General features: G+C 45.2%; 2 long non-coding RNA genes across 2 annotated transcripts; both read left to right on the top strand.

Moving 5' to 3' along the window:
• The first annotated feature begins 337 nt into the window (after window positions 1-337).
• Window positions 338-5107, top strand: LOC124001806. Its single transcript, XR_006832859.1, has 3 exons — window positions 338-857; window positions 3954-4021; window positions 4431-5107. It is a non-coding gene; the product is annotated as an uncharacterized LOC124001806 (long non-coding RNA).
• Window positions 5108-5189: 82 nt separating this feature from the next.
• On the top strand, window positions 5190-9564 carry LOC124001798. The gene is made up of 2 exons (XR_006832857.1): window positions 5190-6666; window positions 6760-9564. It is a non-coding gene; the product is annotated as an uncharacterized LOC124001798 (long non-coding RNA).
• The last annotated feature ends 8633 nt before the right edge of the window (window positions 9565-18197 follow it).

The raw sequence follows: 18197 nt of genomic DNA, 5'->3' as shown, positions 1-18197 counted from the left end.
ATGCCCCACTATGACATTTTTTCATATTTGGAAGTGGACAGGCTGTGGTCTCTTATGTTAGTTATATACACATCTTTGGTGTGAAGACAGGCGAAAACTGCTTATCCGATCACACATGGCGATCTTGGCAGGCAAAAGAAAAAAGCTCATGCGTAGAAACACGTCATTGGGTCTAACGGTCCTATATATCGCCGAACTGCGCATGTGCATGACGTCAAATCAAAAGGCACTCCTGTATAATTTTTTTAATTTTTATTTTTTTAACGAAAATGCAAACTTGTCAGTTTTTTTGATGCTTGATTTACCTTCACGAGGTTGGAGTAATAACACGTTGAACAACGTATAAGACATTGGCTCGGATGTAGGTTGTGCCTTTTAGTTGTCGAAGGAAGAATTGTTCACTTCTCTCATTGACTTCTCAACCACCGATCTGGTCTGTTTCGCAAGTGTTCCCGGAAGTACCGCGATGTTGCGCCTCTGGCTTTAAAAACTCTGTGTTATCAAAAGGACTCCATATTAACTTCTCCATTGGATTGGTCGAACAGTGCAAAAGAAAACCTCCGCCTACAGTGGTTTCCTCTCTCGTCAACACCAGTATGCTGGCAATCTAGTTTCAGACGTTTTTTAAATTTATTTTTAACATAATTACAGTATTTTTAATGGGAGGAAAATTGAGGGGATGGCTTTAGGATTTGTGTGACAGTTCAACAGCGCAATTTCCGTAAAGGGCAGTCAGACGGCTGAGGGCAAAATAAATCGTAGAACTGGTTCTCGTAAGAGCTCGCAAGGGGGGTGTCAAATACGGACATTTTTTTAGTATTTACTGATGATGTTGGTGGTGTCTTTGAAGAGTTTCTGTGAGTATTTTAATGATTATTATAGGATTAAAACGTAAGGGTTGTTGGATGACCAGTTTTTGCTGGGCAGTCCTTTGTTTTACTTATGTAGCCATCTGCGAGATAATAATATGATTGCGGCCCTCAAATTTGGGCTTTTCGTACATGTGTGCGCATCCCTGTGTGGTAATACTGATGGTATGTCAGGGCAGATGGTTCGTTTTATAAAGTAGGTTAGGATCGTTCGTTTTAACAGGTTAGGTGAATTAACGTAGTGTCTTGGGAGTGTCTGAGGTTAAGGTTAAGAAAAGAGTTAGGCTTAGCGACAACGCTACGGTTGTCAACAACTGTTGTCCCCGACGCGGCCACGTTGGAGCTGTAGACCTACTCCGTCTAGTCACAACGGTAGAAACGGAAACAGATCATTAACATCATAAACACCTGTACCGCCCCTCTCAATCACCACACTTGTTCCTGCATTAGAATGTCTTTCTAAACATGTTAAGGTTTGTATCATTCACAGCTAAAGTTGCCAAATAACTAAAAAATCAAATATATAAAGACCTGCTTCATATGCTCACTCGCTCCTGGATGGGAGAAATATCCTATTCAGCTAATTCTTCTTGTCTGCTCAAATGAACAAACCGACAGCCTACGGCATGGTGCATAGCCATATAATGTACAGTAGGCCAACTCATTCTGTTCTTCAGGAAACACATTTCCTTCATATCATAATGTTTCTTTAGACCTGACTAAAATAAGTAAATCATTAATTGTGATGGTGTGTATTCAATTGATTTATTAGACTTTCAAAAAAAATGTAGATAATATTGAAGACATCAAAACTATGAAATGAACACATGTTGTAAACAAAAAAAAGTGTTAAACAAATCAAAATGTATTTTATATTTGAGATTCTTCAAGGAAGTCACCCTTTGCCTTGATGACAGCTTTGCACACGCTTGGCATTCTCTCAACCAGCTTCATGAGGTAGTCACCTGGAATGCATTTCAATTAACAGGTGTGCTTTGTTAAAAGTTAAGTTGTGGATTTTCTTTCCCTAAATGCGTCAGTAGAGTTGTGACCAGGTAGGGGTGGTATACAGAAGACAGCCCTATCTGGTAAAACACCAAGTCCATATTATGGCAAGAACAGCTGAAATAAGCAAACAGAAACGACAGTCCATCATTACTTTAAGACGTGAAGGTCAGTCAATCCGGAAATTTCAAGAACTTTTAAAGTTTGTTCAAGTGCAGTCGCAAAAACCATCAAGTGCTATGATGAAACTGGCTCTCATGAGGACCGCCACAGGAAAGGAAGACCCAGAGTTACCTCTGCTGCAGAGGATAAGTTCATTAGAGTTAGCTGCACCTCAGGTTGCAGCCCAAATAAATGCTTCACAGAGTTCAAGTAACAGACACATCTCAACATCAACTGTTCAGGGGGGACGATGTGAATCAGGCCTTTATGGTCGAATTGCTGCAAAGAAACCACTACTAAAGAACACCAATAAGAAGAAGAGACTTGCTTGGACCAAGAAACACAACCAATGGACATTAGACCGGAGGAAATCTGTCTTTTGGTCTGATGAGTCCAAATGTGAGATTTTGGGCTCCAACCGCCATGTCTTTATGAGACGCAGAGTAGGTGAACGGATAATCTCTGCATGTGTGTTTCCCACCGTGAAGCATGGAGGAAAGGGAAAGGGGGGGATACCCTAGTCAGTTGTACAGGGAAAGGGGGATACCTATTCAGTTGTACAGGGAAAGGGGGGATACCTAGTCAGTTGTACAGGGAAAGGGGGATACCTAGTCAGTTGTACAGGGAAAGGGGGGATACCTAGTCAGTTGTACAGGGAAAGGGGGGATACCTAGTCAGTTGTACAGGGAAAGGGGGGATACCTAGTCAGTTGTACAGGGAAAGGGGGATACCTAGTCAGTTGTACAGGGAAAGGGGGGATACCTAGTCAGTTGTACAGGGAAAGGGGGGATATCTAGTCAGTTGTACAGGGAAAGGGGGATACCTAGTCAGTTGTACAGGGGAAGGGGGATACCTAGTCAGTTGTATAGGGAAAGGGGGATACCTTGTCAGTTGTATAGGGAAAGGGGGATACCTAGTCAGTTGTACAGGGAAAGGGGGATACCTAGTCAGTTGTACAGGGGAAGGGGGATACCTAGTCAGTTGTATAGGGAAAGGGGGATACCTAGTCAGTTGTACAGGGAAAGGGGGGTATCTAGTCAGTTGTACAGGGAAAGGGGGAGATACCTAGTCAGTTGTACAGGGAAAGGGGGGGGGGGGTACCTAGTCAGTTGTACAGGGAAAGGGGGGGATACCTAGTCAGTTGGAAAGGGGGATACCTAGTCAGTTGTACAGGGAAAGGGGGATACCTAGTCAGTTGGAAAGGGAAGAAGGAGAGTGATGGAGTGCTGCTTCAGATGACCTGGCCTCCGCAATCACCCGACTTCAACACAACTGAGATGGTTCCGGATGAGTTGGATCACAGAGTGAAGGAAAATCAGCCAAAATGTACTTTGAAGAATTTAAAATATATTTTGATTTGTTTAACACTTTTTGGTTGCTCCATGATTCCACATGTCAAAATTAGGAAATAACACATCTTCACTAGTATTCTACAATGTAGAAAATAGTAAAAAAATGAAGAAAAACCTTTTGAATGAGTAGATGTGTCCAAACCTTTGATTGGTACTGTATTTCATTTCTCGTTGATATAAAATATACTCGTTCCTTATGTTTCCAAAACCGTGCCTCAGGCGATGCGTTTTAAAGTTCAAAGTGAGCGTCGGGGATGTTAACAAAAATTCCCCTGGCCAGAAAATACTATCGTCAATACGTGCTAAAGCTGTTAGCGACTATGACAGGGGTAGCCACAATAGCTAGCTAGCTAACACTAAACGTATGTTGAATTATTGGTTGCCATTGTATACCTCTCTAATGTACCACAGGTTTTTTGCCAATAATAGCTAATTTGGATCCCATTTGTGGAAGGTCGTTTGTGCAATTTAAAAACAGCTACCTATTTTCTTAGCTATATTTATATATATAAAAAAATGTCCTAGCTATATTTTGAATGGGGTATGTATGTTTGTCCATCCACAGGCTGCCTCTCCAGCTTCTAGACAAGATCATCTCTGACAGTGCAACAACCTGTCCAACATTTGACAAAGGTCAGTCCTTCTCAGCCATAGCATAATGCTATGTAGCTAGCTACCAGCTACTAGCTACATAGCATAATGATATGTAACTAGCTACATAGCATAATGATATGTAGCTAGCTACCAGCTACTAGCTACCTAGCATAATGCTAGGTAGCTAGCTACCAGCTACTAGCTACCTAGCATAATGCTAGGTAGCTAGCTACCAGCTACTAGCTACATAGCATAATGATATGTAGCTAGCTACAGCTACTAGCTACATAGCATAATGATATGTAGCTAGCTACCAGCTACTAGCTACCTAGCATAATGCTAGGTAGCTAGCTACAGCTACTAGCTACATAGCATAATGATATGTAGCTAGCTACTACTAGCTACGTACTTTGTCATTTTCTCATTTGTGACTCAAATCCCAAAACAGATGCGAAGTGAACAAGTGCCAGACTTCGTGGGGAAATGTCCAGACCGCAGCTCTTCACGTGAGACACATCCAGATTTGGGGTAACCTCTCCCAATTGTCACGCCCAGCTGTTCAGACCAGAGATGGATCAAGAGCTCAACCTCTGCCACTATTTCGGCAGAGAACAGACAGTGGATTTTACTGCAGGGATGTATGGGGATACAGGCGAGACTGGCAACTACAGACAGCTCCAGGCTGGACCTGTCTGTCCCCTCTCTCTCTCTCCTCTATCCTCATCTATCTGTCCCCTCTCTCTCTCTCCTCTATCCTCATCTATCTGTCCCCTCTCTCTCTCTCCTCTATCCTCATCTATCTGTCCCCTCTCTCTCTCTCCTCTATCCTCATCTATCTGTCCCCTCTCTCTCTCTCCTCTATCCTCATCTATCTGTCAATGGGAGTAAAACATAGTAGATGTTGCAAACTGTATCAAAGATCTTGTCGCCTCCTAATGTCGCGTGTCAGACTTTACTGCTACAGAGTTGGTTTGTTCTAATATATTATACCAGACCTTGACTGAAAACCCACAGGACAGTAGATCACCAGGAAGAGGGTTGGACTGAAAAACCTACAGGACAGTAGATCTCCAGGAAGAGGGTTGGACTGAAAAACCTACAGGACAGTAGATCTCCAGGAAGAGGGTTGGACTAAAAACCTACAGGACAGTAGATCTCCAGGAAGAGGGTTGGACTGAAAACCTACAGGACAGTAGATCTCCAGGAAGAGGGTTGGACTGAAAACCTACAAGACAGTAGATCTCCAGGAAGAGGGTTGGACTGAAAACCTACAAGACAGTAGATCTCCAGGAAGAGGGTTGGACTGAAAACCTACAAGACAGTAGATCTCCAGAAAGAGGGCTGGGCAGCCCTGTACCTTATCATACCAGATTCTGAGCCTCTCGTCTGGCTCTGTGAGATTAGATTTAGTAGTCCCTCCCTCTTATGATTGTTGATCTGTGGTGGAAAGATGTTTTTATTGTTTTACCTCATTGCCATGTTTTGCACCAGGACAGTTGGGGCTTTTCTCTATGATATTAACCAGTGTAAAGACAACAACAGTACACTAACCCAGGTCCTAGAGTTCGAGGCAAATTAATATTGTCATTTCCCTTAGACGAAGTAGGGACCATATAGCCCAACATAACATACTGTACCAAAAGTGAAAAGACGCAATTCATTCTTACACCATATTGATTAATTCTTATATACACCATATTGATTAATTCTTATATACACCATATTGATTCATTCTTATATACACCATATTGATTCATTCTTACATACACCATATTGATTCATTCTTACACCATATTGATTCATTCTTACATACACCATATTGATTCATTTTTACACCATATTGATTCATTCGATAACCTTATCAGAGTTTGTATGAATGGCACAGAGTCCCGGATTATGTTATTTTAGTTATAGGACCGGATTCCCAGATACACAGTCCTAGTTATAGGACCGGATTCCCAGACACACAGTCCTAGTTATAGGACCGGATTCCCAGACACACAGTCCTTGTCGAGGAGAAGTTCCATTGAAAAAGCTTTTTAGCTGCAGGTAACCTAGTGGTTAGAGCATTGGACTAGTAACCTAAAGGTTGCTGGATCGAATCCCAGAGTTGACAAGGTAAAAATCTCTCGTTCTGCCCTTGAACAAGGCGGTTATCCCACTGTTCCTCGGTAGGCCGTCATTGTAAATAATAATTTGTTCTTAACTGACTTGCCTACTTAAAAACATTTAAATAGTCCAGAATTAGGCTTAATCTGTATCTGGGAAACAGGCCCTTAGGGTAGATTTATGTGTTGTACCCATAGAGTTAGGTAGATTTATGTGTTTTACCCATAGAGGTAGGTAGGTTTTTGTGTTGTACCCATAGAGGTAGGTAGGTTTATGTGTTGTGCCCATAGAGTTAGGTAGATGTATGTGTTGAGCCCATAGAGTTAGGTAGGTTTATGTGTTGAGCCCATAGAGTTAGGTAGATGTATGTGTTGTACCCATAGAGTTAGGTAGATGTATGTGTTGAGCCCATAGAGTTAGGTAGATGTATGTGTTGAGCCCATAGAGTTAGGTAGATGTATGTGTTGAGCCCATAGAGTTAGGTAGATGTATGTGTTGAGCCCATAGAGTTAGGTAGATGTATGTGTTGAGCCCATAGAGTTAGGTAGATGTATGTGTTGAGCCCATAGAGTTAGGTAGATGTATGTGTTTTACCCATAGAGTTAGGTAGATGTATGTGTTTTACCCATAGAGTTAGGTAGGTTTATGTGTTGAGCCCATAGAGTTAGGTAGATGTATGTGTTGAGCCCATAGAGTTAGGTAGATGTATGTGTTGAGCCCATAGAGTTAGGTAGATGTATGTGTTGAGCCCATAGAGTTAGGTAGATGTATGTGTTGAGCCCATAGAGTTAGGTAGGTTTATGTGTTGAGCCCATAGAGTTAGGTAGATGTATGTGTTGAGCCCATAGAGTTAGGTAGATGTATGTGTTGAGCCCCAGGTAACATTTTCTATTTCATTAAGGGACTTTTTTCTTTTTCATTTGCATCATTTGTGGTCCACCACCTTCACTCCTTCCGGGATATGTGCAATATGGTATCTTATTACCTGTCATGATGTGGATATGAATATGTAATATTGTATGAACAAGTGACACGTTGTTTGAAAACAACAAAATTACCAACGTCTTCCATTAAGAAATATTTATAGTCTTCATATGCATTAGCTTGTTTAGAGGGACTGTGGTGCCAATATTATAACTAACCATGCATGCAGGGTTGCTGGTGTTGCTTGCTTTTTGAATTAACCAAAAGGTTGCGAGGTCAAATCCCCGAGCTGACAAGGTACAAATCTGTCGTTCTGCCCCTGAACAAGGCAGTTAACCCCACTGTTCCTAGGCCGTCGTTGTAAAATAACAATTTGTTTCTCAACTGACTTGCCTAGTTAAAAAAAATAAAAAATAAGGAAACATTGTTTTCTAAAAACAGAACATGTTTGGGAGATTTGATTAAATTGTTAAATTCTATTCAGAGTGAATTTCACCACAGATATACAGTTATCTATTACTATCTAAACTAGTATTTTATGGAATTAACACCTTTAGAATCAGACATATTGACATCCAGTGTGTTTACACAGGCAGCCCAATTCTGATCTTTTTTTCACTAATTGGTCTTTTTGACCAATCAGATCGTCTCTTTTGCCACTAATTGGTCTTTTTGGCCAATCAGATCGGCTCTTTTGCCACTAATTAGACAACATATTAGAATTGTGCTTCCTGTGGAAACAGCCTATCGTAATTGATCAATAAAATAACGATCTAGAATATGAGAATATCTTTAGTTAAAAAGCAAAGCATCTAGACATTTCAGAAATATTTTTTTTTAAATTCTGCACGATTTTTCAGTTTATTTGATCTATTGTAATCTCTGTTTTTAAAGGAATGTTTAGCATATTAGTAGCTATATAATTGAATGTTTTTTGGTTTAGAGGGAAGACTATACTGTGGTTTAGTAGGACGTATGTTCCTCGTAAGAAACACCAAACAGTGCGTGAAGTACCACATGTTGAAACAGAACGACTGACATTTGAATTGGCAAAACGGTCTTCTGGGGAAATTCAATATGCAAGCTAGGTTCCCTATGGTGCTAGTGCACTACATTTTGACCGGGGGGGGGCATAGGGCTCTGGTACAAAGTAGTGCACTATGTAGGGAATAGGGTGCCATTTTTGGAAGTAGCCTCGGACTCGTACTGTATCATTCTGTAAGAACTAAGAACCCACTGATTTAGGAGGCCTGTGTTGATGCCTCTTTTCACAGTTTACATTCTGTTCACATGTTGCACCGTTGTCCATATCAAACGAACTATGTATGTATGTATGTATGCATGTATGCATGTATGTATGTATGTATGTATGTATGTATGTATGTATGTATGTATGTATGTATGTATGTATGTATGTATGTATGTATGTATGTATGTATGTATGTATGTATGTATGTATGTATGTATGCATGCATGCATGTATGTATGTATGTATGCATGTATGTATGTATGTATGCATGTATGTATGTATGCATGTGAATAATTATGCATTCTTCCTATTATTGAACGTAATAGAGCGGCCTCAAGGAGAAAACGACTGAACAAAATATAATAATTATGCTGTCAACCTTTCTTGATATGTTATGAACACATTCACTACCATCATCCTGTCTTGAATACTGTGTTTAAAAAAAGATATATATTTTAAAAAATTGTAACGCTACACAATGTAGCAATGCTTAGGATAGGTAAATCTAGAATGTATCGATAATTTAAAACTATATCAAATGCGAGGAGAAAATATTATGCATGACTTAAAGTAATCAATGATTTGTATCGCGGGGCAATAATCAACTTGGTCATTTGCGTTGATCATTAGATCTGTGATACTGAAAGGTTGATATTGTGGCGCTGTGATATAAGGTAGTAAAACGTTTTATACAGGTCTTGAATAACAGGGGATGGTTGTTGACACATCACCCTGAGCACATTGTTTTGATAAAAAAGAATGTACGATGTTGATCAAAAGCCTGAAATCCAGGCTGTTTGCGCTTTCATTCTACTATCATTCTACTATCATTCTACTATCATTCTACTTTCATTCTACTATCATTCTACTATCATTCTACTATCATTCTACTATCATTCTACTATCATTCTACTATCATTCCACTATCATTCTACTAGCATTCTACTATCATTCTACTATCATTCTACTATCATTCCACTATCATTCCACTATCATTCTACTATCATTCCACTATCATCCTACTATCATTCTACTATCATTCTACTATCATTCTACTATCATTCTACTGACAAGGAGTGGAATGATGGCCCAAAAGACTGGATTTCAGGCTGTTGATCCAAGTATCACTAGTAAACAAACAGAATGAGTTGACTGTGCGTTGTGGTGTAACTATGCACTCCAGCGAGAGGCCCTGGGGCATGCTGGAGCAACGGAGTCTCCCGTCTCGGTTGTGGATTAACTGAAGAAATCTGCATCAGAAATGTAGCAATAAAAAGCAGCATGGTGCCAATAGCACGAATGACTGGACTGGTTTGTGTGGCATTACAACTCGCACCTTCTCCCATATCTTCATTCCTGAGTCCAATTCTCTACCAAGGTCTGAACTCTTCATCACATTAAGATAAAAGTTCTGAACTCTTCATCACATTAAGATAAAAGTTCTGAACTCTTCATCACATTAAGTTAATGCGCCTCTCAAGTATACCATGTCCAAGGTGACGCATAGCTCCTCTTAAGGATACCATGTCCAAGGTGACGCATAGCTCCTCTTAAGGATACCATGTCCAAGGTGACGTCTAGCGCCTCTCAAGCAGGGGGGGGGGGCAAGTGATAGAAAATCTAATAGAGGTTAAAGTTAAAGATATGATGGTCGAGGGACTAGGATCGATGCAGCCACAAGGAAAGACTCCGCCTTGGACCTCACTCTGGTATCTAGTGATGACAGGAATCTGTCTTGGACCTCACTCTGGTATCTAGTGATGACAGGAATCGGTCTTGGACCTCACTCTGGTATCTAGTGATGACAGGAATCTGTCTTGGACCTCACTCTGGTATCTAGTGATGACAGGAATCGGCCTTGGACCTCACTCTGGTATCTAGTGATGACAGGAATCTGTCTTGGACCTCACTCTGGTATCTAGTGATGACAGGAATCTGTCTTGGACCTCACTCTGGTATCTAGTGATGACAGGAATCTGTCTTGGACCTCACTCTGGTATCTAGTGATGACAGGAATCTGTCTTGGACCTCACTCTGGTATCTAGTGATGACAGGAATCTGTCTTGGACCTCACTCTGGTATCTAGTGATGACAGGAATCTGTCTTGGACCTCACTCTGGTATCTAGTGATGACAGGAATCTGTCTTGGACCTACTCTAGTGATGACAGGAATCTGTCTTGGACCTCACTCTGGTATCTAGTGATGACAGGAATCTGTCTTGGACCTCACTCTGGTATCTAGTGATGACAGGAATCGGCCTTGGACCTCACTCTGGTATCTAGTGATGACAGGAATCTGTGAGTGGGAGGTATGGGAGGAGTCGACAGTAGGGAGTGATCACTACTATGCACAGTAGGCTGGAGGGAGGATGAGGTGTCAGTGGATGGAGTAGGCAGGTGGGTGTTAGGAAGGGCAATGTGGGATCAGTTTCAGGAGCTGATGAGTGAACAGGTGATGGCTCAGGTGGAATGAGAGGGGAGGTTGAAAGTATGAATAACTGGGTGAGAACATCGTTAGTGGGGGCAGCTACTGAGGCGATACCTAAGAGTTCAGGGAGGAGGAGGAAAAGCAGTCCCGTGGTGGACAGAGGAGTGAGGGGCAGCTACTGAGGCGATACCGAAGAGTTCAGGGAGGAGGAGGAGGAAAGCAGTCCCGTGGTGGAAGGAGGAGTGTGGAGTAGGAACTGGGCGTTTAGAGTACTGAAAAGGACACAGAACCTCCCTCAGTCTGATTCAGTATCAGCAGGCCCTGGTGAGGAGAACTATCCCTCAGTCTGATTCAGTATCAACAGGCCCAGGCCCTGGTGAGGAGAACTATCCCTCAGTCTGATTCAGTATAAACAGGCCCTGGTGAGGAGAACTATCCCTCAGTCTGATTCAGTATCAGCAGGCCCAGGCCCTGGTGAGAATAACTATCCCTCAGTCTGATTCAGTATCAACAGGCCCTGGTGAGGAGAACTATCCCTCAGTCTGATTCAGTATCAACAGGCCCTGGTGAGGAGAACTATCCCTCAGTCTGATTCAGTATCAACAGGCCCTGGTGAGGAGAACTATCCCTCAGTCTGATTCAGTATCAACAGGCCCTGGTGAGGTGAACTATCCCTCAGTCTGATTCAGTATCAGCAGACCCTGGTGAGGAGAACTATCCCTCAGTCTGATTCAGTATCAACAGGCCCAGGCCCTGGTGAGGAGAACTATCCCTCAGTCTGATTCAGTATCAACAGGCCCTGGTGAGGAGAAATATCCCTCAGTCTGATTCAGTATCAACAGGCCCTGGTGAGGAGAACTATCCCTCAGTCTGATTCAGTATAAACAGGCCCTGGTGAGGAGAACTATCCCTCAGTCTGATTCAGTATAAACAGGCCCTGGTGAGGAGAACTATCCCTCAGTCTGATTCAGTATAAACAGGCCCTGGTGAGGAGAACTATCCCTCAGTCTGATTCAGTATAAACAGGCCCTGGTGAGGAGAACTATCCCTCAGTCTGATTCAGTATCAGCAGGCCCTGGTGAGGAGAACTATCCCTCAGTCTGATTCAGTATCAACAGGCCCTGGTGAGGAGAACTATCCCTCAGTCTGATTCAGTATCAACAGGCCCTGGTGAGGAGAACTATCCCTCAGTCTGATTCAGTATCAACAGGCCCAGGCCCTGGTGAGGAGAACTATCCCTCAGTCTGATTCAGTATCAACAGGCCCAAGCCCTGGTGAGGAGAACTATCCCTCAGTCTGATTCAGTATCAACAGGCCCAGGCCCTGGTGAGGAGAACTATCCCTCAGTCTGATTCAGTATAAACAGGCCCTGGTGAGGAGAACTATCCCTCAGTCTGATTCAGTATCAGCAGGCCCAGGCCCTGGTGAGAATAACTATCCCTCAGTCTGATTCAGTATCAACAGGCCCTGGTGAGGAGAACTATCCCTCAGTCTGATTCAGTATCAACAGGCCCTGGTGAGGAGAACTATCCCTCAGTCTGATTCAGTATCAACAGGCCCTGGTGAGGAGAACTATCCCTCAGTCTGATTCAGTATCAACAGGCCCTGGTGAGGTGAACTATCCCTCAGTCTGATTCAGTATCAGTATCAACAGGCCCTGGTGAGGAGAACTATCCCTCAGTCTGATTCAGTATCAGCAGACCCTGGTGAGGAGAACTATCCCTCAGTCTGATTCAGTATCAACAGGCCCAGGCCCTGGTGAGGAGAACTATCCCTCAGTCTGATTCAGTATCAACAGGCCCTGGTGAGGAGAAATATCCCTCAGTCTGATTCAGTATCAACAGGCCCTGGTGAGAGAAGAACTATCCCTCAGTCTGATTCAGTATAAACAGGCCCTGGTCAGGAGAACTATCCCTCAGTCTGATTCAGTATAAACAGGCCCTGGTGAGGAGAACTATCCCTCAGTCTGATTCAGTATAAACAGGCCCTGGTGAGGAGAACTATCCCTCAGTCTGATTCAGTATCAGCAGGCCCAGGCCCTGGTGAGGAGAACTATCCCTCAGTCTGATTCAGTATCAACAGGCCCTGGTGAGGAGAACTATCCCTCAGTCTGATTCAGTATCAGCAGGCCCAGGCCCTGGTGAGGAGAACTATCCCTCAGTCTGATTCAGTATCAGCAGGCCCTGGTGAGGAGAACTATCCCTCAGTCTGATTCAGTATCAGCAGGCCCAGGCCCTGGTGAGGAGAACTATCCCTCAGTCTGATTCAGTATCAACAGGCCCTGGTGAGAAGAACTATCCCTCAGTCTGATTCAGTATAAACAGGCCCTGGTGAGGAGAACTATCCCTCAGTCTGATTCAGTATCAGCAGGCCCTGGTGAGGAGAACTATCCCTCAGTCTGATTCAGTATCAGCAGGCCCTGGTGAGGAGAACTATCCCTCAGTCTGGTTCAGTATCAGCAGGCCCAGGCCCTGGTGAGGAGAACTATCCCTCAGTCTGATTCAGTATCAACAGGCCCTGGTGAGAAGAACTATCCCTCAGTCTGATTCAGTATCAGCAGGCCCTGGTGAGGAGAACTATCCCTCAGTCTGATTCAGTATCAGCAGGCCCTGGTGAGGAGAACTATCCCTCAGTCTGATTCAGTATCAACAGGCCCTGGTGAGGAGAACTATCCCTCAGTCTGATTCAGTATAAACAGGCCCTGGTGAGGAGAACTATCCCTCAGTCTGATTCAGTATAAACAGGCCCTGGTGAGGAGAACTATCCCTCAGTCTGATTCAGTATCAACAGGCCCTGGTGAGGAGAACTATCCCTCAGTCTGATTCAGTATCACAGGCCCAGGCCCTGGTGAGGAGAACTATCCCTCAGTCTGATTCAGTATCAACAGGCCCTGGTGAGGAGAACTATCCCTCAGTCTGATTCAGTATCAACAGGCCCTGGTGAGGAGAACTATCCCTCAGTCTGATTCAGTATAAACAGGCCCTGGTGAGGAGAACTATCCCTCAGTCTGATTCAGTATCAACAGGCCCTGGTGAGGAGAACTATCCCTCAGTCTGATTCAGTATAAACAGGCCCTGGTGAGGAGAACTATCCCTCAGTCTGATTCAGTATCAGCAGGCCCAGGCCCTGGTGAGGAGAACTATCCCTCAGTCTGATTCAGTATCAACAGGCCCTGGTGAGGAGAACTATCCCTCAGTCTGATTCAGTATCAGCAGGCCCAGGCCCTGGTGAGGAGAACTATCCCTCAGTCTGATTCAGTATCAGCAGGCCCTGGTGAGGAGAACTATCCCTCAGTCTGATTCAGTATCAGCAGGCCCAGGCCCTGGTGAGGAGAACTATCCCTCAGTCTGATTCAGTATCAACAGGCCCTGGTGAGGAGAACTATCCCTCAGTCTGATTCAGTATCAACAGGCCCTGGTGAGGAGAACTATCCCTCAGTCTGATTCAGTATCAGCAGGCCCTGGTGAGGAGAACTATCCCTCAGTCTGATTCAGTATCAACAGGCCCTGGTGAGGAGAACTATCCCTCAGTCTGATTCAGTATCAGCAGGCCCTGGTGAGGAGAACTATCCCTCAGTCTGATTCAGTATCAACAGGCCCAGGCCCTGGTGAGGAGAACTATCCCTCAGTCTGATTCAGTATCAACAGGCCCTGGTGAGGAGAACTATCCCTCAGTCTGATTCAGTATCAACAGGCCCTGGTGAGGAGAACTATCCCTCAGTCTGATTCAGTATAAACAGGCCCTGGTGAGGAGAACTATCCCTCAGTCTGATTCAGTATAAACAGGCCCTGGTGAGGAGAACTATCCCTCAGTCTGATTCAGTATAAACAGGCCCTGGTGAGGAGAACTATCCCTCAGTCTGATTCAGTATAAACAGGCCCTGGTGAGGAGAACTATCCCTCAGTCTGATTCAGTATCAGCAGGCCCTGGTGAGGAGAACTATCCCTCAGTCTGATTCAGTATCAACAGGCCCTGGTGAGGAGAACTATCCCTCAGTCTGATTCAGTATCAACAGGCCCTGGTGAGGAGAACTATCCCTCAGTCTGATTCAGTATCAACAGGCCCAGGCCCTGGTGAGGAGAACTATCCCTCAGTCTGATTCAGTATCAAGGCCCAGAGAACTATCCCTCAGTCCCAACAGGCCCTGGTGAGGAGAACTATCCCTCAGTCTGATTCAGTATCAACAGGCCCAGGCCCTGGTGAGGAGAACTATCCCTCAGTCTGATTCAGTATAAACAGGCCCTGGTGAGGAGAACTATCCCTCAGTCTGATTCAGTATCAGCAGGCCCAGGCCCTGGTGAGAAGAACTATCCCTCAGTCTGATTCAGTATCAACAGGCCCTGGTGAGGAGAACTATCCCTCAGTCTGATTCAGTATCAACAGGCCCTGGTGAGGAGAACTATCCCTCAGTCTGATTCAGTATCAACAGGCCCTGGTGAGGAGAACTATCCCTCAGTCTGATTCAGTATCAACAGGCCCTGGTGAGGTGAACTATCCCTCAGTCTGATTCAGTATCAGCAGACCCTGGTGAGGAGAACTATCCCTCAGTCTGATTCAGTATCAACAGGCCCTGGTGAGGAGAACTATCCCTCAGTCTGATTCAGTATCAGCAGACCCTGGTGAGGAGAACTATCCCTCAGTCTGATTCAGTATCAACAGGCCCAGGCCCTGGTGAGGAGAACTATCCCTCAGTCTGATTCAGTATCAACAGGCCCTGGTGAGGAGAAATATCCCTCAGTCTGATTCAGTATCAACAGGCCCTGGTGAGGAGAACTATCCCTCAGTCTGATTCAGTATAAACAGGCCCTGGTCAGGAGAACTATCCCTCAGTCTGATTCAGTATAAACAGGCCCTGGTCAACAGGAGGCCCTGGTGGAGAACTATCCCTCAGTCTGATTCAGTATATGAGAAGAAACAGGCCCTGGTGAGGAGAACTATCCCTCAGTCTGATTCAGTATCAGCAGGCCCAGGCCCTGGTGAGGAGAACTATCCCTCAGTCTGATTCAGTATCAACAGGCCCTGGTGAGGAGAACTATCCCTCAGTCTGATTCAGTATCAGCAGGATTCCCAGGCCCTGGTGAGGAGAACTATCCCTCAGTCTGATTCAGTATCAGCAGGCCCTGGTGAGGAGAACTATCCCTCAGTCTGATTCAGTATCAGCAGGCCAGGCCCTGGTGAGGAGAACTATCCCTCAGTCTGATTCAGTATCAACAGGCCCTGGTGAGAAGAACTATCCCTCAGTCTGATTCAGTATAAACAGGCCCTGGTGAGGAGAACTATCCCTCAGTCTGATTCAGTATCAGCAGGCCCTGGTGAGGAGAACTATCCCTCAGTCTGATTCAGTATCAGCAGGCCCTGGTGAGGAGAACTATCCCTCAGTCTGGTTCAGTATCAGCAGGCCCAGGCCCTGGTGAGGAGAACTATCCCTCAGTCTGATTCAGTATCAACAGGCCCTGGTGAGAAGAACTATCCCTCAGTCTGATTCAGTATCAGCAGGCCCTGGTGAGGAGAACTATCCCTCAGTCTGATTCAGTATCAGCAGGCCCTGGTGAGGAGAACTATCCCTCAGTCTGATTCATTATCAGCAGGCCCTGGTGAGGAGAACTATCCCTCAGTCTGATTCAGTATAAACAGGCCCTGGTGAGGAGAACTATCCCTCAGTCTGATTCAGTATAAACAGGCCCTGGTGAGGAGAACTATCCCTCAGTCTGATTCAGTATCAACAGGCCCTGGTGAGGAGAACTATCCCTCAGTCTGATTCAGTATCAACAGGCCCAGGCCCTGGTGAGGAGAACTATCCCTCAGTCTGATTCAGTATCAACAGGCCCAGGCCCTGGTGAGGAGAACTATCCCTCAGTCTGATTCAGTATCAACAGGCCCTGGTGAGGAGAAATATCCCTCAGTCTGATTCAGTATCAACAGGCCCTGGTGAGGAGAACTATCCCTCAGTCTGATTCAGTATAAACAGGCCCTGGTCAGGAGAACTATCCCTCAGTCTGATTCAGTATAAACAGGCCCTGGTGAGGAGAACTATCCCTCAGTCTGATTCAGTATAAACAGGCCCTGGTGAGGAGAACTATCCCTCAGTCTGATTCAGTATCAGCAGGCCCAGGCCCTGGTGAGGAGAACTATCCCTCAGTCTGATTCAGTATCAACAGGCCCTGGTGAGGAGAACTATCCCTCAGTCTGATTCAGTATCAGCAGGCCCAGGCCCTGGTGAGGAGAACTATCCCTCAGTCTGATTCAGTATCAGCAGGCCCTGGTGAGGAGAACTATCCCTCAGTCTGATTCAGTATCAGCAGGCCCAGGCCCTGGTGAGGAGAACTATCCCTCAGTCTGATTCAGTATCAACAGGCCCTGGTGAGAAGAACTATCCCTCAGTCTGATTCAGTATAAACAGGCCCTGGTGAGGAGAACTATCCCTCAGTCTGATTCAGTATCAGCAGGCCCTGGTGAGGAGAACTATCCCTCAGTCTGATTCAGTATCAGCAGGCCCTGGTGAGGAGAACTATCCCTCAGTCTGGTTCAGTATCAGCAGGCCCAGGCCCTGGTGAGGAGAACTATCCCTCAGTCTGATTCAGTATCAACAGGCCCTGGTGAGAAGAACTATCCCTCAGTCTGATTCAGTATCAGCAGGCCCTGGTGAGGAGAACTATCCCTCAGTCTGATTCAGTATCAGCAGGCCCTGGTGAGGAGAACTATCCCTCAGTCTGATTCATTATCAGCAGGCCCTGGTGAGGAGAACTATCCCTCAGTCTGATTCAGTATAAACAGGCCCTGGTGAGGAGAACTATCCCTCAGTCTGATTCAGTATAAACAGGCCCTGGTGAGGAGAACTATCCCTCAGTCTGATTCAGTATCAACAGGCCCTGGTGAGGAGAACTATCCCTCAGTCTGATTCAGTATCAACAGGCCCAGGCCCTGGTGAGGAGAACTATCCCTCAGTCTGATTCAGTATCAACAGGCCCTGGTGAGGAGAACTATCCCTCAGTCTGATTCAGTATCAACAGGCCCAGGCCCTGGTGAGGAGAACTATCCCTCAGTCTGATTCAGTATCAACAGGCCCTGGTGAGGAGAACTATCCTCAGTCTGATTCAGTATCAACAGGCCAGGCCCTGGTGAGGAGAACTATCCCTCAGTCTGATTCAGTATCAACAGGCCCAGGCCCTGGTGAGGAGAACTATCCCTCAGTCTGATTCAGTATAAACAGGCCCAGGCCCTGGTGAGGGAGAACTATCCCTCAGTCTGATTCAGTATCAACAGGCCCTGGCCCTGGGGGAGGTCTGATTCAGTATCAGGCCCTGGTGAGGAGAACTATCCCTCAGTCTGATTCAGTATCAACAGGCCCTGGTGAGGAGAACTATCCCTCAGTCTGATTCAGTATCAGTAGGCCCTGGTGAGGAGAACTATCCCTCAGTCTGATTCAGTATCAGCAGGCCTAGTGAGGAGAACTATCGCTCCAGTCTGATTCAGTATCAACAGGCCCTGGTGAGGAGAACTATCGC

The sequence above is a fragment of the Oncorhynchus gorbuscha genome, linkage group LG17 (genome assembly GCF_021184085.1).
Source record: "Oncorhynchus gorbuscha isolate QuinsamMale2020 ecotype Even-year linkage group LG17, OgorEven_v1.0, whole genome shotgun sequence".
NCBI classification, from domain to species: domain Eukaryota; kingdom Metazoa; phylum Chordata; class Actinopteri; order Salmoniformes; family Salmonidae; genus Oncorhynchus; species Oncorhynchus gorbuscha.
This window is presented reverse-complemented; position numbering and strand designations above follow the sequence as displayed.